Below are 24,864 nucleotides of genomic sequence, written 5' to 3'. Positions count from 1 at the left end.
TTTATTCAAAAGATAAGTGGCAATATCATGAAAGAGGTACATTCTATTTAGTTAACTACAGGCAATCTGTGGTTTAAACAACAAACTGTGGTTTAAAAGGAAGCAAACATACAATTTCTGTCATCTTAATCAGATCCACTGACATACTGCTTCATTGCCTATATAAGGTACATTACATCATTGAGACAAAGTAATGATGTTCAGATTGTGCCAGAAGTCAACAAAACAAAGAAATTCAAAATTAGGTTGATAGTCCTTAATTGAGTCTACTAGACCTTAGTATTATAACACATTAATATTTACAGACTTAACAGTAAGTAAAAAACAGTGGGTCAGCTTTGTAAATTACTCTCCATGCTTTTAGTTAGGGTTTGTGTTATCATTTAATATTGCATCAATATTACATATCACATCTGTTTCTAGACAGTTTATTTTTGACCAGGCTCCATGAGGTGTTCTGAGATCTAATTTGTTGTGTCAGTTAACACGAGTTTGAGTATATCAAAGTTCAGCTGAGTAAAAAACTATTTAATATTCCAAATTATATTTTACATAATAAATAAAGAACTCATGATATATTAAGTTGATTTTTAAAATGCATTTTATTGACCTAATAGCAAGGCTATTATTTATATTTTGGGACCTCTGGGAAGTTATTTGACTCAAAAGAATGTATTCTAAATAATCCCTTTAACTTTGAGTATTCATGCCTTCTAAATATTTGTTTTTTGTATTTATTAAAAATGTGTTGATTGCCTGAAAGTTTTCAGATACAAGTGTAAGATGTATATAATCATAGTGCTCACACTCTGATGCTAATGAACTAATCTTGTTAAAGGAAAAAAAAACCAAAATTTGCTTCATGAGGAAAAGCTTTTGCTGTTACTGTAGGTGTTCTTAAAGCAAAAATAAACTAGAGAAATATTTTAGTTAAAATCAAATTCCTATTTGAGTCTAATAGAAACAATGAAAAAAAGGTCCCCATAAGTTTAAATGATTTTGCATAAGCAAGAAAAAAAGTACAAGAAATTAAAACTTTTAAGTCTATTTTTAAAAGCAGATAAAGTAAGGGAAATGTGCAAAAATATTGTTCCTGGGCCTGCTATTCTAAATATTAGGCTGAAGTAAAGACATTACTGTGGACCTCTGAAAGCATACGTTTATAAAAGAAACACATCCTTGGTGTGCACACCAAGCACAGCTACAATAATACCAAAAGCCTTTCAAAATTTTAAGCAAAGATACCATATTTGAAAAAAACTAGAGCCAAGCATAGCTGTAATGCTATAAGATTCTGAGTTGCACTTCCTAAAAAGGAACTATAAAATGTCAGAATTACCAGGGGCAGTCATTCATCTGAAAAAGCAACAAACCTAAGGTAATTTTTCAAGATTTTTGAAGACATAATGAGAAAATATTGTCATAAAAATAAAATACTGATATCTAAATTTTTGTCTTATATTTTAAATGTTAAGCCACAAATCAAGAGATTTTTTAAAATATGTGGTTCTACACATTACTAGGAAAGAGTAATTTTTCAGTTTCCCCCCTCCTCCTTTTGTTAAAATTAAAATCCATGCTGTCTAATCCTTGGAGTCAATCTGTAATTAAGGGGATTTGATGAGAGACCAGGCACTGAATTAATGATAAATTTTAATATCTATTTTAATGCATCAACATAATAAAAAACTAACCAACACTGAACAACACAATTGATTCTTTGTTTTTCATGTATACAGTAGAGAATATAGGATGCCTACCAGGAAACTAAACTGGAGTATGGGAGGGTTTTTTTTCATCATTGTTGTTGTTAACAAACTTAGTGTGAGAGGATCTAATATCTGTGCTTCTTAAAACTGTATTTATCTAAAACTTGACACAGTGCTTAAAAAGGCTAAGGGAAAAAAGATTTATTTTGTAGAGAAAGCCACGTTATTACATTTAACTACTTTTATTGAAAATTTTCTATTATCAAGGATTCAAGTGCTTTTCTTTCAACATCTAAGCTAACTTTGTCTCAAATCTTGAGATTGAAAGATATTTCAACCTTTACTTGGCAGCAGTGAAAGTTGATTAATTTCATTTGGTATTATGATTAATATTTTAATGGTTAGAAAGGTGAATATCTATTTTATTCTTTAAAAAAACCCAACTCAACAAACAGTTGTTAAATTTTCATGTTAGTTAAGTACACAATGTGCTATACCTTCCACAGCATTAACTACGTTGTACTTCATATGTAATATATGTGTGTACATACATACATATATATATGTAACTAGTAGCTGGCCTGCATGTGGCAGGTACAGATATGTTCTGGGATCTGACCTACCCTACTTCCAAGGAAGCCTGTGATTTCCACCTTTGTGAAGAGCAACTGGAGGACTATGGCTGGACACCTGCTCCTTCACTTACTTTCAAAGTGGATTAATGGGCTCAAATTATATCTATCAACCACACCTAAAATATTGGTGGTCTAGCAGTATAATTCCTTGGGAGTTCAAGATAAACGCCACTCTCTCTAGTCACTCTAAAGAGGAGGGTAACAGTTTACTCTTATCAATTTGGCTATCAAATGCCTGGTACACACACACATACACACACACACACCCCATACAAAAAATGAGCAAGCAAACTCATTTGTCCAAACAAATACTAAATAGAAATCAGGGGAGTTATCAGAGTAAGTGAAAGAATACATAAAGAGTAGATGAACACTTCATCTAGAGTTTGATAAACTCTCAGCACGACTATGGAGAGAAAGATCTCCCCAACGAAGTCTGCTTTTAGCAGTGTGTAGGCTTGCAGGCACTGGATGGTAAGGGACAAGTTAGGGGCTTGTCTGCAACTCTTATGGAGATCCCCCATTATCCAATCAAAAGTTTGCCTTTTTCTCTAGATTTCTTTTGAACTCCACTTGTAAACTCTCTACAACTTATACAGTCTCAGGATCTAGAGGTCTCTCAACCAAACAGGAGTCACATCTACCTCCTTTTATTTAGCAATCAACATCACAGATCTGTCCTTCAGAAAAGTGCCTCAGGGTTAAGGCACGAGTGGGGTTACATACTAAAATAGTTTAATAAGATACTTCAAATCACATCCAGTTGAAACTTGGTTTATAATAATGACACAAATATGGAAATTGTTTTAAATAGGAGGAAAAAGGACAATTGTGTTTCTAGATCCTGCAGATCTATTTAAAGATACTACTTCAAATGAAAATTTTAATAAAAATATGATTGACTTACTACATGCATGATATTGAAGACATTATGGAAGTTAAGGTTTTAATTTCTGAAATATGAATATTGAGTTTTTTGAATCACTGCTAAAGTTATCAACCCTAAGAATTTTTAATCACCAAAAATGTTTACTGTATAAATACTTTGTCTTTGTATCCCCAGTCAGACAACATGGTCCTAATTTAGAAGGACCTTTGGTCAATTCTTACCTCTAACACAACTTGGCTGTGTGATCCTGGGAAAATCATTTATCCTCTCATGGTCCAGGCAATTCTCTATGACTATAAATCACATAAGAGTTACTGACTGACATAGGTAGAGACCTGGACCTATCTACACTGATGAAATCACATATCTCGAAAATACCAAGCTCATAGAACAGTTCCTGGAACACAACAGTCATTTAACAAATGTATGCTGAGCTGAATTATTTTCTAATGTAATATGATGATATTATAACAAATGACATGTTTGTTATACCCTGCTATACCTGGAATATGGGTTTAAAATGGTTTTAAGGTTTTCAGTGGAATTGTATTAATTTTGTATAACAATCAAGTATAACAAACAATTAGTTATTGCTACTGCTGGCATCTTCTTGCCATTTTGCTTTAAATTGATTTTGATTCTTTAATTTTTTTAGATAGCATTTTTCTGAAGTTTAAAAAATTAACTTCTATAATCGGAAGAATTCTAGGCATACTTTGTATCTACCACAACAAATTTTCTATTGATAAAGCTTAATGACTGTATTTCACTGTTAGCTTTTAAGAGTTCATTTTCATATGAACAATTTGACAATATATTTACATAATTAATTTCTGTACAAGTTGGTTAGACTTTGATTGTTTCTTACTGGATGATATTTATTAATATATTTTCCCATGAGGTATGTTCACATGCATCTCTAAACATAATTGTCTAGGATTGTGAATTCTTAGACAGCTAGGATTTTCATTTTCCAGCATATAGTACCAAAGCAACAGAGCTTTACTGCTGACAGATAGATGTAATAAAGCCAAGAAAAAAGGTTATGTGGAAAACAACAACCTCTCTCATTAGACAGTGAACTCCTTGAGAAGAAGGGCTGTTTTTGCCTTTTCCTGTATTGCTTAGCACAGTGCCTGGCCCATAGTAGGCTCTACAAATGCTTGTTGACTTGAACTGACTTGGTCTCCTCAGCTTACTTTTTGTTCTTGCTAAAATTTATTTATCTCTTAAACGAAAGAGAATCTTGAGAATGTCTAATGCTGAAATAGGGCTGCAATATCTTAGACATAGGAGGTAGAAAGAAAAGACTTAATTTTAGCTTTGGGGCCCTCTTCCTGGCTTTTGTTAGCTCGGCAGGGTGGCAAACACTAAAGAGCTGTGAATCTGATTTTATTAGAGAAAGGTTCTGGCCTAGATTGTCCTGAAGATATAAGAGAACCTGGTAGCAGGGAGTAAGAAGCAGAATAGACATTTCCCTTCACTAAAAAAACAATTAACTATCTGCCTAATAGTTACCAGGCATTCTAACACCAATGAAGCAATGCCCTATTGAGATTATGTACCCACCTGGCCCACCAGTCACCAGTAGTTGATCTGGAACTGGTAGAAAAATTTGCCCAATGTATATGTTACACCCTGGGAGCAAAAACAATGAAAATGCTAGGATGATATTACAGAAAGACATAGGCAGTCCTACAGAATTAGAGGCATGAGATGCCCTCTCTACACATGTGTACTGATTTTGGCTAAAGAAAAATGTAAACATGCTATTTGGGGCTTGTCAGTTATGGTTTTCAGTGGATGCAGACCCACAGAGCACTTTGCACCTGGGGTGGCTATTATAGAAGCTCTACACAGGAGAAGGAAGTAGCCTATGTGGTACACATTGATACTCCATGTATTTTTATGAATTTTGTATATAATAAAGCCCTGAAACAAAATATTAATCATTGCACCTTAATACTCAAAGTAATTTCCCTCGACACATGTGGGGGCATTAATTTTCCTAACAAATATGTTCCCCAGCTATTACTTGACAGAAGTGAGTTTCTCACTTATGAATTGTAACAAAGTACTAGGAATCTTCATATTCCTCTTCCTTAATAATAGCCATCTATATTGTCAAAAGTGTAGTTCCTAATGCCCTCTGTTATTTTAAATCTTGGGAAGCTATTTAATATGTGCAACAAATGTTTACTATGTATAAAAGTTAAACCTTCACTAAAGATAGATAGACATGAACTACTGTCTTAAAACAGAGAAAGATCATTTGAGAAATGAAGTTCTGTGAAATTATTCTATATTTTATTTTTATATCTATTAATTTTTCTGATGGCTAGATCACATGTATTTGAAAGATAAAGGGAGACAGGTAAAAAGCTTCACACATGGGCTTTTCTAGCTTGAAGAGCGTCTGGTTGCTCACTGATAATCTGATAACCATGACATTCTACTATAATGAAAATGGGAATTTGAAGTTCCTGGTCCTGGGCTAAATAGTATAACTTGAAAAATATCTCACTGGGAATATAACATTTAGGTTTTTGACTTATGCTGACTGAAGTAAGCATGTAATCAGGCTAATTTGTAATTTTTTTTGCAAGTTCCAATATTGCCATTCTACAAATTTCATATAATCCCCCCAAATCATGAATAAAAGAAATTTGATTAAAGTGAATTCAAAAGTGTTAGAAAAGAAAACAACTCTGAAAACATAGGAGCCACTTCCATGTTTTTGGCCAGTTTAAACAGGCCTATGACACAAAGATAGCAAAGGTAAACAAGGTTTGGTCTCTGTGACTTTGAGAGTGCATTAGGGGCCTTGGCTTCTGTGTCTCTGTTACCTCATCCTGTAGTCTCTTAGAAGGTTCAAACTAGACTAACAATAGCATATAAAGTTGGATAAACAGGAAAGATTTTCAAGCAGAAAGGGCCAAGAGCCCATTTTAGGAAATGGGCAGGGAGGGGGTGAATTCATTCTCAACCCATCCCCCAAGTCTCCTCAATGTCTGCCCTAAACCTGAAGTTGATTCTACGGGTAAGAGATACACTTAGAGGCTTTTTGAGATAAGCAGGTCATGGGTGGGTCAGGTGAGGAATTTTGCTCTTAAAAAGAAAGTATTGCATCTCCTAGGATTGCATTAAAATGGCAAAATGTTTAAATACTTTCGCACTATTTTAAATGACTTTTCCAACTAGTAATATTATTAAAAACATCATTACTCAAAATTGTTAAACAAAACTTGAAAATTCTAATACATAAACATAAAAACAAGTACCTGAAGTTTTTATATCATTTGAAAGAACAGACCTACTGCATGAAGGAAAAACAGAAACAATAAAAAGTAAACCAAAATATACTTAATGAGAAATTTGAATTCCTACACCCATAGTAAGAAACTTTCCCTTCTGTGGAATTCAGACATTCAGTGAATACTTGTTGACTGCATGATAAAAATTAATGTACCAAATATTGACAAAATAGTTGATAATACAAACATTTTCTTGAGAATATTACCAGTGAATCTACCCCCAATTAGAACTGACTCACCATATGAAACTGATCATATAATTTATTTCCATTAAAAAACTACCCAGAAGGCATTCTAACATGCTAAGAGCATATAATGAAGCAGTCTAAAAGTAAATAAAGAGACAAAAAGATAAGTAACAATAGAATCAAGATACTCATGGAGAAGTTTTAGAAATGAGATTAGGTAATAACTATTTCTTTGAATGACTCCTTCAATATAATTCAAAACATTCAGTTGTAGTCTAGATCTTGATGTTTACAAAGTTACACCTCATCACCACACTTTTGTTCAAATTGTTCCATCCACTGGAAAATACCTTTGGCTTCTCTCCAAATATTTAAAAACTAACCATCATTCAAAATTCATCCTTCTTCCTCTTTCCAAACTATTCAAAGCTACAGAAATCTCCCCACTTTTTTTATCTGTTACTTTAACTGTTGTCAGTACCGTATGTGTGACAGTATGATTTGCCTTATTTCATCTCCTGGAACACTGTATCAAATTATTTATCATTTGTATTGTTGTTGACAACTATACTCATTTATGTTTTGTATCCAAAAGACCTGGTAACTTCCTCGAAGGCAAGTCTTTTTTCTCCATACTTACCCCACCCTAGCACCTAAAAGAAGGACTTGGACATAGTATTTGCTCAATATATGACTTGATTAATTGTGAAAATCTTTCAGGAGAATTCCCTCTACCCTTTCCTTTTGGACCACTTGTAAATGGAAGGAGCGGGAGGGTGAGATTATTAGTAAAAACAAATGTTATTAAAATGTGACATCATAGGCATATATTTTCCCTTTTAAAAGAATATATTTAACATGTATTTTTTTCTCATCTCTGCTTTTACATCCTTTGACCCTTCTGTTTTATTATTCCTTTTCTTTAGTTTTTATATTCTTTAATTGTAATAGAAGATAAGTAATAGTTCACCCAGACAAGTAGGTCATTTTTAATGTAGTTAAGTTATAAGTACAAAGTACAAAGAAAAATGTTTTCATGGTAATTTTTATTATTATCTCATCCTTCTCATCTTGTTTGATGAAGTTCAGATAGAAATGGTCCTGGACAAATTGCTATGATGCTATTCATTCTTTTACACTTAATGTTCTACTAACTATTGCACAGCTGGATAAAATAACTGTATAACAGCACAGTTTTTTTAAACAAGTTTTTGATAATATCCACCAAAATCCTAGGACTCTACTTAGATCTTGAAGATTCTTTGGAGGTGGCCAAGTCAGAAGTAACTCTAAATTCTCTGAGTCAATGCTCATACCTTGTTGAGATATAATGTGATCCATATACTTCACTAAGGAATCACAAAAGTAGTACTTGTCAGTGGAAAGTTTTGAGCCTTTTTCCTAGCTGATCTAACCCTTTTATCAATCTTTCTTCATATTCTTTGAAGGTCTTCCCATAGACAATAAGGTCATGAAGATGTATCAACACATGCAGATAGTTCACATTTCAAACTACTTTTTCTATCAGTCTTTGGAAAGCAACAGTTGTCCCTATGATGTTTTGGAGGTATGAGTTTAAATTGGCGTAAGTAGTGAGGCAGATAAAAGCAGTCTTCCTGTGACATAGGGATATGTTTAGTAATTACTGCAAATGTCCAATATAGAAAATTACTGGCTGCCTAAAAGACAATCCAGGTTATCTCAAACTCCTGATAAAGCATATTGGTCTACTTTGATTGTTTTGTTCAAGATGCAGCAGTCAATATACATACTTATCTTTCTATTTTTCTTTGCGACAAACACTGTGGGCAACAGAGAAGAGTTATTGGGACTATGTGATAATGCATTCACTAACTGGTTATTGGAGAGGTTCTCTTAAATCCAATCAAAGCTGACATACCAGGGTCAGAACTTCCATTGCCTTGATACTAGCTATAACTTCAGCGAATTCTAAAGTTACATTACTGTGTCCTGGTTTGGATAGTTTTTGTCACTTAGTTCTGCAAAGCCAAAACCTTCAAGAGGCTGTATAATTACTTTCTTCAAATGTTTCTCATAGGATGACTGGACTATGAATTGTCACTTTGCGTCACCATTTTGGACAGTAGTGCAGTATGAACTTTTAGATATCTGTGTATTCATAGTCATCTATCTATGAGGAGCAATGTCTATGTATGAAGAGCAATGAGTGTTGGTGAGGGGGAAAACATTAAAAAGGCTGACAGTGCTGTAGTTATTGTTTTAAGAGGAGTGAGGTAACCTCTGTCCCTGTGCCCAGCTCATTCCCAAAGCTAGTCCTCAATTTCTGTACCAACAGCTATATTCTCTTCCTGAGAATACATGGCCTACAGAACTTGTAACAGAAATAATAGGGGCTTTTCTGTTTTTCTTTTGATGTTAATATTCATATATTAATCCAGTTTTTATTTCTTTCTCTTGTCTTGTTACTTTTCTAAGTGGGGAAGATTTGTCCCAGGGTCCATTTTCCTCTAAAGTCTATGTGAGCTCTTTCATCTGAGTCAGTGCTCTTCCTACAGTGCTCTTCCCCTACTTAGCTTGTTTCTCGACAATGTTTCTTGACTTGCCATCTACATACTCAAACGATTTCACATAATCTATCAATTCATCACAGGTTAACATATGTTTCCGTACTATGGCAATCTTTACAGATCCTATTAGGTCAGGATGGTCCATTAGTCCTGTGGTTACTCCGGTCATTCTATTCAAGTTGGCCTCCTCAAGAGGGTTCACTATCTTTTCTGCTATTATTCTAGCTAAATGGTTTTCCACACATGATAGGAAATGGGATGGTTGTTCTCCTTTTCACTATTTTTTTCCCCCAAACTCATCTATGCCTCTGGCACTGTTTGGCCAGAGGAACAGAATAATTCTAGTTTATGTATGGATTCTAAGTATGTGAGCCCAGTGTTTCATTTCCTTATACTCCAAAATGCTCAAAAACAGAGTCTTTAAGGCCTCCCATTTTATCACAGGCACCACTAGTCCTTTAATAATTCTGTTACATACGTGGTCAAGTCTTCTATAGCCTTCATCAGTGAGAGTAAGGATCTTCCCTGAAAATGTTCCTAGATTGGGTTTATCTTTGGTTTTTATAACTAAGTTTATGGTTTTTGATCTGTCTCCAAGGAAAGCTTCTCTGTGCCTTTAAGGGTACCTAGCCATAATCTGATATACTGGTGAAGCAATTTTATTTACCATGATGGAATTATCTTCGGGATTTCGCTCTAAAGCCACATTGCTATTCGAGTAGGGGAAGCTTGCTTTCCATGAAAATCTAGATGGTTGAGGAGGATACATACTTGGCCCGCAGAACATAGACTCAGTGGTATCCTTCAAGCATATTTTTGCCAAGCAAAGTCTTTCTATAACATTCTTTATAAGTGAAATTCTAACATACTTTCAAACCCAAACCTCAATTATGGTGCTGAGTCATCATTTCTATTCATTAAGAAGCAAATATATATAATTCCAACTCAAATGGACTGTAAACCAGTTTTGAAATACTATACATGCATTTTTTTTCATGTATTACTGAATGTCTGAAAGATTCTAGTAATTAAAAGAGCATATTCTTAGGGGCTACTCTTTACCTCATTCCTATGTATACTTTCCTATAGTCTTCAATTCTATTACTCTGATATTTATGGAAAAGAAAACGATCAAACCACCACAATTTGATTCCAACAGTGCAAATTAGAAGCAGTAATAAGTGGCAACCACATTTATCAGCAGATTGTGGTAATCTTAAACAGTTGGTGCTCTGTTAGATCAGAATTAAGATTATTAAAATAAATCATGTGTAGTATCTATAAATAGACAAATAGCAGGAGAGGGAAGTTGGGGAAAAGTAGACCTTTAGAGTTAATATTTCAGCAAGTAAGCAATCACGCAGTTTGAGTCACTCTCTTTTCTTGGATTTTAACTGAAGCTAATCTTGATGAATTACCTTCTTCAAAATATATCTCCTATTGTTCTTACCCTATGCAATTTCTGCATTGTATTATGAATTCTCTTTCCCCCTGGTTTTTCATGGTGTTTTCTTTGTGAGAATGTCTTTTCTCTCCAACTCTTTTTGATCTTCTCTTATCTACTCTCCCTCTCTCTTGAATTCCCTATAAATGATGAGGCCACTACCATCCTCTCCGTCAACAGGCTCGTAACCTCAGTGAAATACAAAACTCCTTACTCTCACATCCCTCATATTCAACCTGTTACCAAATCTTGTTGTTTTTAACTCTACAACTTCTCTCATATGTGCCCTCTTCTCTCAATTCGGACAACTACACCCTAATTAAGGTCCACATCTCCTCTAACCTGTCTTATTTCAATAACAGACTTCTGTCTGGACTCCTTGCCTCAAGTCTCTCCCCAATCCAATACAGCATCCACTCAACTGCCAACATGATTTTTCTAAATTGAAATTCTGACCCAGCCCTACCCTGCCCTTGCTAAATGAACACTGTTGTTTCCCTATTACTCCCAGGAACAAATGTAAACTTCTTTGGTATTTGGTATAACCTGGCTTCTTTCTACCTTTCCAGTCTTCTTACTCTTCTTACTAAATGTTATTCTTCTCCACACGTTATTTATTTTTTTAGCAACAATGGCTTGCTGACTGTTCCTTGAATGTGACATTCCATCTCTCATCTCTATGCCACCCTTCTCTCATACCTGGAATGTTCTGTGTCCCCTCTCCCCAATCTCTTACTTTCCCTGACTTCCTTCAAGTTTCAAATCAAATCCCACCTACTCCAGGAGGCCTTCCCTGTTTCCTTTGGCTGTTAATGCCTTCCACCTGCCTAGTCATTTACATGCTGTCTTCTGTGTTAGAACGTAAGCTCCTTGAGAGCAGAGACCGTCTTTTTTTTTCTTTATTTGTGTTCCTAGAATTTAGCACAGTGGCTGGCAAGGGCTTCTTGACTTGATTTGACTTCATTTCTTACAGACGACAGATAAATGTTATCACTGTATTATAAGTAGTTGGTTCCTGCAAATCCAATGGGGTATTTAATTTTTTTTGACTGTGGTTTTGTTTTCCCACCATGAAAAATCTTTGAGTTAATGTTTTCAATAGAATTTTTTTCATTTATAAAGGTAGCATCAAAAACAAAGGTAAAATACAATATGGTAGTAATTTCAAAAGTAATAAAATCATATTCTTTATGCTCGTTAATGATAAATGAAAACAAGATTATAACATAGCATAGACCATTTGTATTAGATTGCTGAATGTAGCTCATGTAGCCTATCCATAATGATTTATATCAAAAATATTAAGGGAAAAATATGAAAGTGTCCAATAGAAATTATATTCAATATTCTATCCATGAAGGTCCATTGAAGTGTGTAGGTAGCATATTGTCTACTCACAATAAGGATTCTTTAGAAAACTTATATTCCAAAGATTAAATGGAATTTCGCAGAACCAAGGTGAGGCTGGAGCCATATTCATAGGGATATTCCAATTTTTTCCCTAGACTCAATTTTGAGTCTAAGCTTGTCTAGGAACACAATAGTAGAACAGGAAGATCTCCCCATGTGAGCACAAGAAGAACCTTGTTTGAGACTAGAAAGTGGAAGAGAATGTCACCTGGTCGCCAAATATTTTATACTCTTCTTCTGGCCAATTAATTAATTAATTAATTTGTAGTTTGAAGGTATAGTTACCTTTGCTTAGCCTAATTAAGTGGTAGCCTGCCTTTCTGCCAAGCTGCAGAAAGCAGGTTAAAAAACCAAAGTTAGATGGGTATAACTGGCACAACCACAAAGTGATATACCTAGCACACATACATACCACCTGTCACATTCCTAAAATCTCATTACAGGCATCCATTTTGCTTAAGAGAAACTCAAAAAGCAGAGTTTTGCATTTAGACATCCATTAATTAGAAACTACTGATTAATTCTAAATAATAGCACTTCAGTCTATATTACAGAAGTTTGTGATGGGATGCTGCTACCTTGCATCCCAGATTATATTCATGGCTTGCCATTAGCTGGCACTTTAGAAAAGACTGAGATTTATTTCTATATGCTGAATAATTAACATTACATCTAAGAAACTAATCTTTAAACATATTTCTTTAAGGAATGTTACTTCAATGAAATAAAACAAGACAAAACAGACAGGTCTTCACCCTACACCCCTATAAAAGAAAACTGATTATAAGAAAAGTTGTTTGTTGTTTGCAGTATCAAAAGTTCCACAAATGAAGGGACTGTATCGTTTCCTTAATCTCCTTGAAAGATTATCATGGGCAATTTTATTGTTGCTGTCTGACCCTGTAATTTCCTCAGAGTAAAGCAAATCGTAATGTGAAAAATTTCTACACCAAAAGCAGCTCTTCCTATCTAGTATAACACTAAGATTTGTTTTTAAGTCTGTAACTTATTGTCTTAGAGAGTCAGTTACCTGAAAGCCCTGAGAAGTTAGGTGACTAACCTATGGTCTTATTGCCAGTACATGTCAGAGGCAAGACTTGAACCCAGGTCTTCCTGACTCTAAGGCTGGATCTCTATGACATGCTGCCACCCTTTGAACATTCAATAAATATTAAATTACTCAACTAATCAACAAATAATATTTCTGAGTAAGTCAGAAAAGGGAAGCACACTGATTAAAAGGAGATAACTAGTGTTTACATACAAATACCCTGGCAATCAACTATTATTATTTATAACCTTACAAGATCATAAATTATGCATGGTGCTAATATTACAGAAAGTACAAAATGAGAAACAAAGTTCCAGTTTCTGAGAAATTTAGATTATGGAAGCTAGGGGAGGAAAACTTTTTCAAACAACATGGTTTGAAATAAAGAAGAAAAATGTTATGAAAATATTTTGTATAAGAAACTTTGAAGGACTGTTGGAAAAAATAATTTTAGAAATAATTTAAAGTCAGTAAAGAAGACAAGTTCAAAAACATTAGCCTGTGTGATGAGACATTCAGAAAATGATGGAGTTATAAAAGTTTTTTAAAGCATATTTATTGATACTTCTTGTTTTGACAAAAGAGATATTTCCCAATATCAATATATCTCATCTAAAAGCACATTCCTCAAGAAATGTATTAACAATTATTGACAGAAAAGAAAGATATGTACTTCAACTTTGTCATTATGGTGCTTATAGTAACTGTCATATTTGTTTACATTATTGCAAATAATAATGCAGTTATATAGGACAGTTTACCATATTCCTTGGAAAGTTAAAAAAAAGTTAGCTGATTCTGGTTTTATTTTATATTCCAAAGCAACAAGATATATTTTTTCATTGAACATTTGGTAATCATATATTGTAGTACTGACGATAAACATTTAGGAAAAAACCACCATGAAAATAATTGTAACATTTGCTGGAGATGATATGATAGAGAAATTCTATAAAGAACTTCATAAACTCCAAATAAAATGAATTTGGTGACTTCAATGCAAAGGTGAGAAAATACGAGGATGGTGAGAAATCTATGAGAAAGTATAGTTCAAAAAAATAAAGCAAGTATGGTTCAAAAAAAAGAAATAAATGAGGTCAAAATCTCGTAGATTATACAGAAGTCTTACATCATTATATCATGAATATTTTCTTTAAAAAATAATTGGTAGGCACTGGAACAGTGAGCACCAAATAACATAAAAAGGATTGAAACTGATTATATATTAACAACCATGAAAGACTTATGGATGTGGAAGTTATCCTTTATTCATCTGCTTTTCTACAGTCAGACCACTGACTGATCAGAGCTAAGATCGGAATTCATAATAAACAAAAAGAAAGAATAGTAATGAGAAAAAAATAATGCATGCAATTAAGAAGATTTAACCTTGAATTATTTAAACAAGTTGTTGAAAATTTAAAAAAGGGAAATGGATGACAGAAATCACAACATCAAATGTAAGCTCCTGGGCAGATTGTTTAATTGATAATATTTGTATCTCCAGTGACAAATACAGTGCACAGCACATGATAGGCACTTAATTAATGGTTGTTGATTAATAATAATTTCATCCAGAAGTTAAACCAATGTAAATTACAACAAGGTAGCAAAAAGAGCCAAGAAAATACCTTAGGTAGTCAAGATTTGACTTATTTGCAAAACTGAGACAGATGGTTGTGAAAATAAACATTATTATAATAAAAATGCTCCAAATAACTAATAATTAGAGATCAATGGACAGTTCCACTAACAGTGTATTAGGGTGCCTATTTTCCTGAAGCCTTTCCAACAACAGTCATTTTCCATTTTTGTGAGACTCATTATTTCAATACAAATAGTTTGCTAGTGTTGTTGTATGGCAGCAAAACTTACAACAGCATTCCTTTAAAGAACTTTTAAGAATTAAATGAGCATGCTCCATTGATGCCTTACAATGTCAGTGAAAAAGCAAAGAACTCCAGAGTGTTGGGTGGATGCCCTGTTGCAAACTTTTGGCAGGGGATGAATGAAAGCTGTAGAAGAGAAACAGGCATGGATGCATTTTAATCCCAATTGAGAGAACTCCCATATTTAATCCTAATTGAGAGAACTCCAAAAAGTGATGAGATGATAGATCCATTTGAGTACTGAGCTGTCATTGCATATGTTATTTTATTTTGGTTTGGTTTTGGCTCTGATTGCCTCCCCTTGCATCACTTCAAAGAAGTTATTACATATTTTTCTGATTTTTAATGTCATGCTTTATAATACAGCAATATTTGATTACATTTACGTAGCATAATTTCCTTATTCATTCTTAAGTCAGTGGACACATAATTTCAGCTTTTTGTCTGTCTGTCTTGGAGACTTCTCAGTGAGCCCTCCTTTGCCCTTATCTGGCTGCCCCTCAACTTAGACATATGTCTTTGCCTTGGGGACTTCCCTGGGAGCAGCTGCCTTGGGAATCCCAGACTACTTGCGGCCTCTGCCATTGTCTCTGTGACTTCCTAGGGAACCCCAGATCCAGACTGTCTTCCTATGACTTCTGCCTTCATCCCTGTATCAGCCCTGATCCAGCCTGCCTTCCTGTGGTCTTCTGTCCACTTTTATATTCAGAAACTCTGAAATGCCTTTATTTGATCATGATCTTTTATCATTCTACTTTCCCTCTGCCTTACTACTACTAACTCTGCAGGAAAAGGCTTGCTTGGATCTACACTGGCCAAGACTAGTGCATGTGGGAGGCAACTGACTAAGTCTTTGAAAGCTTATTCCACCTGCCTGTCTTTTGGTCTACAAAGAACTTTGTGGGTGCAAGACAACTTCGCACTTTTTGCCCTTTTGCTTCTGAGTCTTTCAATTGTACGTGCTCAAGTGATGTTATCCAGTTAATAGTAGGAAAGTTTCTAACATATTTGCAAAACTAACTGTCAAACACTAGACGTCCTTAGATCTTGAATGTTCTTTGGATCTGGACAACTCAGAATTGCTTCTTTTTTCTGTAGGTCAGTGCTCATCCCTCAGTGAGATAGCATGCAACAAATACTTGCCAAAAGCTTTACAAAATAGACACTTGTTGAGTGGAAGTTTTTAGGTCATTTTCCTTTAACGAAACAACACTTTTATCAGTATTTCCTCATGATCTTCTAGGGTGTTCCTAAAGACAAGGCACACTAATATTTACATATTCATGTCTCAATTACTTTTTCCATCACTTTTTGGAAAATGTCATGTAGCTACCAGATTCATTGGAACATATACTAAAAATGGTAAAAAATCTAGTTGATCAAATAAAAGTGGTCTTTTCCTTGTGTTCATCTGCCATAGTCATCTGGTAATAGCCATTGTTGAGAAACAATGGATGACAATCCAGGGCACCTTGAACTCCTGGCATGATGCACTGGTTCATTTGGGTTCTTTAGTTCAGCCTCATAATCTTCATATATATATTTATCTTTCCATTCTTCTTCAGAACCACCACTACAGTGGACTCTGTGATGATTCCTAACTAGCAAGTTCTTCAGATGGTCTCTGAGGTCCTCCATCACAGAGAAAGGAATTTTCTTAGAACTTTCCCAGAATGATCAGGAATCAGTGAGCTAGCTCTTATGATTTGCTATTTATGCACATCTCACATTTCACTTGTGTAGTAAGAATACATTATCTAGCTTTTAGTTCTAGTCTCCTAGTTCTGGAGAAACTGCAGAGTCAAATTTCTCTGGATCCATTTCAGAGGATGAAAAGCCTATGCTTCTGTGACATTTACTGTTTCACTCTTTCCTCTTATGTGCACAAATCACATTGATAATTAAAGTATACAGGTATTAAGTCTCAAGTTGTCATTTATAATATTCTGCCAATATCTTGAAGAGTAGGATTGGTTCCATTTAAAGTTGATATTTCATTTGCACATAATGGGCCTACATACATTATGCACATATACATTATGGGCCAGGTATCTACTGCCTTGTTAACACCAGATATATAATTTAGAAATTTCAATGTTACTATCACATCCCAAGTTTGGGTAGTTTTGTCATTCAGTCCTCCAAGTTCAAATCTTTCTAGAGGTATTTTCTTCAAATGTCTCTCATAAAATGACTAGAACACAATGGTCCCTTATACCCCACTATCCAAGGCAGCAATGTGTCACATCCTCAATGTTCACCTTAACCTATGCCTGGGGTCCTGTGAGTCCAGATGGAAATGATAGCTGATGAGATCACACTTGTTGCTTGAGGCTCTGGGGAGAGCTCTTTGTCTTGCCCTATTTCCCTGCCTGGTATTTCGGTCCTCGGTTTCTGCATTTCTATAACTACCTTCTTTTCAGGAGTATACAGGGCCAGGGTATGGCCATCTCCACAATTGTAACAAAAAGACATTCTGCCTTTTGGCTTTCTCCTGGTAGTGGTGTTCACGTCAGGATGCCTTGGCTTCCACTCTATTGTCCTGGTGGAACAGGTTCATTTCTGCAACCACTTCTCAACTGCTTCTATTTTCTGAGCCTATGCCTCCAGGGCTTTACTTTCTGTGATTATGTAAGAGCAGATGTTTCTGAGGAGGATGCAATGGTATCTCTTAGAGCAGATCTCTTGTCAGAACTCTTCCATTAACATATACTTTCAATTATGAAAGGAAAATTGTCACATGACCAATGTTCTCACTTTGCCATGGCATCATTTAGTCTTTTGGCTATTTGGTTCAATTTTCTCCTACTTCCTTTTTCAGGAAGAAACATTCCTTTCTATATATGAATCTGACTAGATGCCTGTCCATCCATGCCAAAAATTGGTATCATAACTTTCTTTTGCACTGGACACTTTAGTGCCATGGAACTCCTTTTAAAAATTCTAGGTATGTGAATTCTGGGTTTCTGTATTTTATATTCTGCTGGTATTCAAAGGCAAGGCCCTTAATACTTTCCATTATATTTCTGGCTGATGCCTGCCAACCTTTTAGTAGCTCTACTTCATACCCAGACCCAATTTCTACAGAACCTATCACTGGTGAGAAAGTACTATGGAGAGGCTTTTTTTGCTACTGTGGCAACTTTTCCTGGACCTGATCACAGGTGATGTTTCTTTGTGCCTCTCAAAGAACCTAGAACTCTATCAATATACTAGTGAACTATCCTTTTCTACTGTAATGAACCTATTTTGGGCCTCCTCACAGATGAGTTATGCTGCTATCTCTCTTAGGGGAACAAGCCTTCCGTCTAAGCATTGCTAACTCTCGATAGAACAAACATTGAACACTGAAGCACAAAACTCTGACTCTGAGGCATAGAGAATATAGAATCAACATCACTCACAAATGAGTTTCCTGACTTCTGGAATCTTGCCTTCCTGTACAGGTGAAAGCTCAGGCATAAGTTTAAGCTCAATTACTGTTCTATATCATTACCATCATTTGGTAATGCTGCAAAATTCCCTACTTTTGGGAAGAGACTGTAAACCAGTTGTCTTATACTATACTTTTCTGGTTTTGTTCAGGTATTATAAGTGATCAATGCAGTCTGGCAATTCACAGAGCACATCTTTAGAGGAGTCTCCTAACAAGATTCCAATAAACTATATTACCACCTCCCAACTATTTTACTTTGCCTACTAATACTTGATATCCTCAGTTCTGCACACAAGGTCTACTCCAAATGTCAGTAATCACTTATGAATGTCAACATTCATCAACTGACAGTACTGTTCAACTACCACTCATATTTTTGCACTATTGATTTGTAATGCAAATATTTAACCAATCACCAATGGGCTACTAACTGACCAAACAAGTAAGCCAAGCTCCAAAACAATGTATATTCAGAATCAGAAAGGAGTTATATGCATTAGCAGTAACAACAGTAACTGAACATCAGCAAAGCAAACAAAAAAAATAACTATAACAATGGCATTTCACTTGCACATTGATAGGCAACTGAATACTGGTGATCCTTTGGGTACCATCAAGAATAAATATTACTAATAAATAGATGGAGACACAGGGATAGGAGAGATAAAGTTAAATAAAAGTTGTTCTACAGAGAAGGGGAAAAATAAAACAATGCAAAATAAAAGAAATTCAAAGCGAAAATATCATTCAAAACAAAATCCAACTGATAACCTCAGTTAGAGGGGGAAGAAAATAAAATATCACAACAAGAAATAAAAGTGTGTTTTAAATGGAAATTATAAATCAAATTTGAAAGAAAAAACCCAAAAAATTACCAATTAAGATAAAAAAATTCAATATCCATTAATCTTCCTCAAAAGTAGTAAATGTTGGGCTAGATCCAACTTTAAACTCAAACTGTAGAGACTAAATGAATTAATGAGAGTTTTCAGAAAAATAAACATTTAAAATATTTGTATAACAGATATTGTTAATGCATGCAACAATAATGAAGGAAATTCTGCTTTAAAAGAAACAAAACACACACAGAAAAAGAATTTAAAATAAGTTTCAAATTCCAAAAGTGGATAAAAGAAAATCCTCAAATAAATATCCCAGGTAAGGAAATAGCCCCAAACTTTGGAAATTTAGGGAGGTCTGGCCACTCTACCCAGATCACACTTTTTTCCTCCTGGTAGACCGCTCATAGGACATGACCTTAACCTCTACTTGCCTTTACTTCATTCCTCACTCTGGAGACCATAACTTCACTGAAACACGTGCCACTCTAAGCTACTTGAATCTTGTTTACTCAAGACTCCATGGACTAGGAGAAAATGGTCTCAAGTCACATGGCTAATTTATTTCAGCTATTTAGCAGAATGTATAAATATTAATTAATACAACATAAAAATTATAAGATTCTGTTTCATTTGCTTAGCCCACAACTAATGGAAAAACAAATCATCAAAAAACCCTACCATTTTGCCAAGGTACTAACTTCTACAATGTTTTAACACTGTGTTTTCCAAGCTAGTCTCTGGCTTTCTCCACTGCAATTCTCCAATAAGCAATTAATTAACACACACACACACACACACACACACACACACATGCATAAATTGCACATCATTTATGGCATCATAATTCATAAGAGACAAGAATGAGATTTAGAGAATATAGTGAAGTAAATAAATAACTGCCAGATGTAGGCACAGGGAAAAAAGGAGTTAAACAACTTCATTGTCATTTTGTTCATCTTAAGGAACATCAGACTGCAGCTCCCAGCCACCCTCATCATTTTTTTCCTAATGAGAAGAGGTTGTGGTTGATGAAGTAAAGCCTGCATTGTCCAAAGGCTATTCCTGAGCTCACAACACAAAATGCTGGCAGGGAGTTCTTTCTCTTGGAATGCCATTGTATGACTACCTTTGCATTCAGTCATCTCCAAACCTGGATTGCAACTGTTCTAGCTCATTGGCTGTAGCTATACTTGCTCACTGGGATTTCACTCTCAGCTTCCTCTTAACCTGATAAGTCCATAGAGAAACTCCTCAGGTAATCTCTCAGGTCAGGAAGAAAACAACATTGTCTGCCCAGGACTACAATTCCCAGGATTCATCTTTAGCTAGGTTTCAAAACATTTCTCCACCCAGAAGGAAAGTCTGAGTGCCCAGTTAAAGTAGAAATGAAAGTTTTTGAGGGCAGTGCCTGTTTTGGTTTTTGTCTTTGTATCCTGCAGTAGTTAGCACAGTTCCTCGTACTTAGTAGAAACTTAGAAAATTTTGTTCAAGTGGATTCTCTTTTTATAATGGTTTGGTTGCTTTTTAACTACTACCAGGTGTCTCTTGATCTAAATTTCTTCAAATTCCAATAACCTCTTTAACATGTGAAGTGATTTATCTCATTCAATAACAGCTACTCAATGATTAAACTGTAAAGAAACACACATGAAGAATGTTAAAGGAGAGATTTGAAAATTTGACCCGAATTAATTAGAAGAATTTTTGTTTAACATATTTACATCCAGATTTTATAATGGATATGACTATATATCACATGTAAGTAATGAAACTACACTTGTCCTTAAATAGTACAATATTGCTTTACAGCAATTACCTGTAAAGCAAATTTACTTTCTATTTTGTATATACATGTACGTTTTGTTAAAAAAAAGTAATTTCTCACAAATTTTTTTATAAAAAATTTCACAGACCATGGGAAAATTTTTTAAAAAAAGAACTGAAATACTTTTCCTCATCTATCACTTTTTTATGATCATAGTATAGATTACTCAATTCATTCTCTTAACTGAGTCAGCACTGACATTCAATTATGGTCTTCATTTGTTTGTTTTCTTTTCAAAATAATGAAAACATAGTTAAATATCTAAAAGTTCCTATAAAACAAAATTTAAAAATACATTAAGAAATTCTAGGTTACAATTAAAATTAAACAGTATTGTCTGTTCCTCCAAAGAAAACCCACTTCATAGGAGGAAAAAAGAAAATGCAGACAAAATGTGTTTTCCCAGAATGGGACAATAAAATTCCCCAGGAGCAAAAATTTCTGAATCTCAGAAAAGCTTAAAAAAAGGATTAAAAAACTACATTTTTTAGAAATAAGCAACCAGGAATTATTGCTCTATTCTTGTAGATGAGCTCCCACATGTAGAGTATATGTATATTTGTGTATGTGTGTGCATGCACATATGTATGTTGCCCATGTAGGTTATGTGTGTCCTCATGGGTGTGTCTAGATATGTTCACAAAGGTGCATGAGATAGGCCCAGAGTTTTCTCAGCTTACGCTCTCCAACCATTCTCCACAAAGAAGAAAGTCTTGTTCAAATGGGTTTGAACTCTTGGAATACATTTGTAATAAGAAAAACATGTATTACTTGGATTGGTGGTCTCGTGTTTTCTTTTTTAAATAGTGTTCAGTTTCTACACAACTAAGAAAAGAGCAATGAATTTGTACTCAGGGGGTGTCAGTCAGAGGCTCAGATTTGCCACTTAATTACTTGTGTGACCTGGGGTAAATCACTTAACATCTCTGGTCCTCTGTATCCTCACCTATAAAATGAAGAGCTGGATGATATGGCCTCTAAGGGTCCTTCCAGTTTTAAATCTATAATTCTATATTTCTTGGGATTCTTTGAATAATAGTCTCTGATAGATTGGGCTAATTACACCCAGTATATATTGATGCTTATACCTAATACCTTATTCCACTTCTAGGCAGTTTGAAATGTAATTCATTCTACTTTCAAAAAGGCTAGGGTCTACTATTTACACAACTTTTGGAAGGATGAGCATTTCAGTATCTTCAACTGAAGTTGTCAAAATTTCCCAATTAACTGTTTCAATGTCAATTCTAAAATTCCAAAAAATGCTATCTGTCCCTCTACACTTGTGGAAAACAACAGCTTAATAAGTGAAATGCAGATATCCTCAATTGCCTAAGCTAATGAAAAGAGATCAAATATGTAAACAACCCATGGATCAATGAAAAACTTCATTTCAAGCTCATCTCTAACTAAATTTTTAACCAGAGATGCTCCTCTTCTAGTCATTGTCCACCTTTGGTGGAAACAATAATAAGTAACAGGGGGAGGAGGGAACAAGCATTTATTTAGTTCCTACTATGTGCCAGACACTATGCTAAGTGCTTTACAAATATTATCTGGTTTTAATATAGATGGCAAAATAGAGAAAAATTCTGTAGGCTGTAGTATTCCTCTTCAATAATCTTAATTTGTATGCCCAAAAAATCATTATAAAATTATAGAAAGAATTTAAACTATTTAAAACAGAAAAATGAATGTTCTTAAATTTATGCAATCTAGAATCAAATTGCATTTTTTGAATTGTTTAACAAAGGGGGAATTTATATTTTATAGAGTTTAATTACAGTTTAACTTTGAAAAATGGAAATTACTTTAAGATACATACTTTTGATCTTCCTTGAAAGTATACTTGGATTTTTAAATAAAGGCAAATTGACTGAAGATTATCATCAGAATTCTACTAAACCTCAACCATAAAGCACTAAAACTTTTGTCTCTCCCAAATGGGGTACTGCCTCAGTCATTCATACCACTAATGAAATGTTATGTTGATATTTAGTAATATAATTTTTGTGTTTTGAATAATACCCTATAACAATTTAGTGCAATAGAAAGCTATACAAAGATAGAAAATAATTTTTATGCTTATAAAATGATAAACAGGAAATAAATTAGTGTGCCTACAGAAAATTATGAAATCCTTAGGAAAAACAGTTAGCTTAGCATAATATTAATCATCCAATGGATGGCAAAGGCCAAAAGGTGTTGAAAATTTGAGTTTTCAGATAGTCAAGGTATAAATATCTTTAAAATACTTTATCTTTAAAAAGGCAATAAAAACAAAACAAAACACACACCCATAAACTTGATTCCTTAAGAAAGGGGTTGTTACTTCTGTGTAGTTGACAGTGACTGGCTCAGCTCTGTCTCGAATATGATCTCGGTAATACTTGTTGAGTTGAAAAGAATTCCCATAAAACACTCTGGCATTATTGAACCAAAGTATTGATCACAGAAATTGAGCTGGAATTGATTTCTGAGATCATTTAACAGATGAGGAAACAGACTTAGTAATTTGTCTGAAGCCACACAGCTATTTAGTGGTAAAGCAGTGAACAGAACCTGTCTTCCACATATTTTTATTATTATTATAGGGCTCTTTAATAATTATCAGATTAAAAAAGATTTTTTTAGGTTTATATAATTTACCTAGTCATTCTTAAAAATTTGAGCACTGAATCATTTGTTACCATTTATGAAAATGTTGTGTATAAATATGGTTACACAGAGCTAAAAAAAAACCCAAAAACAACACACAAATCCACCCAAACCCACTAATATATTCCCAGAATTTGAAACAAAAGAAGTGCAAGTGGAATTAAAAAGACATGTCACAAAATAATTTTTAACAAAGCACACTATACTAAATTTTTTCCTTACGTTAAGGGCAAATATTTTACAATTATGCAAAATGGCCATGAAATCTCTAATTAACAGTGCTTTAAAAAACATTTGCACTCAGTTAATTTAATTATATGAATACAGAACTTTCATCACAAGTAACACAACTTGAGGGCCCAATAAAATGCTCATGCTATTACTTTGAAAATCTGATCATTGAAATGTATACTTTTAGAAATAGTTTTCAAGTAATAATTCTAATATAAGGATAAGTTTCAATGATCATGCTCTAATGAACTATCATTTTAAGATTATAGTTTAGCTATGCCCATAATTTCAGGTTATGAAAAGCATATGTTTACCCTATGACAAAGAACTAATGAAGAATCTTAAACACTTAAGAAGTGAATGAGAACGATATCATTGCATTCAGAGTTGGGAAGGGTCCAACAGAAGAAAACATCAGTTACCAAAGTAGCTTGTTTCTATTTCTTTCTATCAATACCTTTACCCAACCTTCCCTTTCTACCCATTCAAATAATCATTCCATCCTTGTAACTGCAAGAAGTGTTATGTGAGGAGTTTGCAATAATATCCATTACCTCAATGTGCTCAGTTTTTAAATAAAAAGAAAACAACTTGAAGATACATACAAAATATCCTATTTGGATATATAGATAAACGTGTGTGTAAAATTATACACACATACACACATATATAATATATACACACACATGTATATGTGTATATATAATTTATGTTTTACACAAACACACATAACAGGAAACAGAGATATATACATATCTTAAAAATAGAACTAAACCACAACTTGTATAATTAAT

At 34.1% G+C, this 24,864-nt stretch overlaps 1 protein-coding gene across 4 annotated transcripts in view; it reads right to left on the bottom strand.

Annotated features, from left to right (window-relative positions):
• Positions 1-24,864, bottom strand: part of MIPOL1 (mirror-image polydactyly 1) — a 470,789-nt gene that overhangs the window by 180,535 nt on the left and 265,390 nt on the right. The gene's annotated exons all lie outside the window — the stretch shown is intronic.

Source organism: Phascolarctos cinereus, unplaced genomic scaffold, assembly GCF_003287225.1.
Source record: "Phascolarctos cinereus isolate Bilbo 61053 unplaced genomic scaffold, phaCin_HiC Scaffold_2;HRSCAF=192, whole genome shotgun sequence".
NCBI lineage: Eukaryota > Metazoa > Chordata > Mammalia > Diprotodontia > Phascolarctidae > Phascolarctos > Phascolarctos cinereus.
This window is presented reverse-complemented; position numbering and strand designations above follow the sequence as displayed.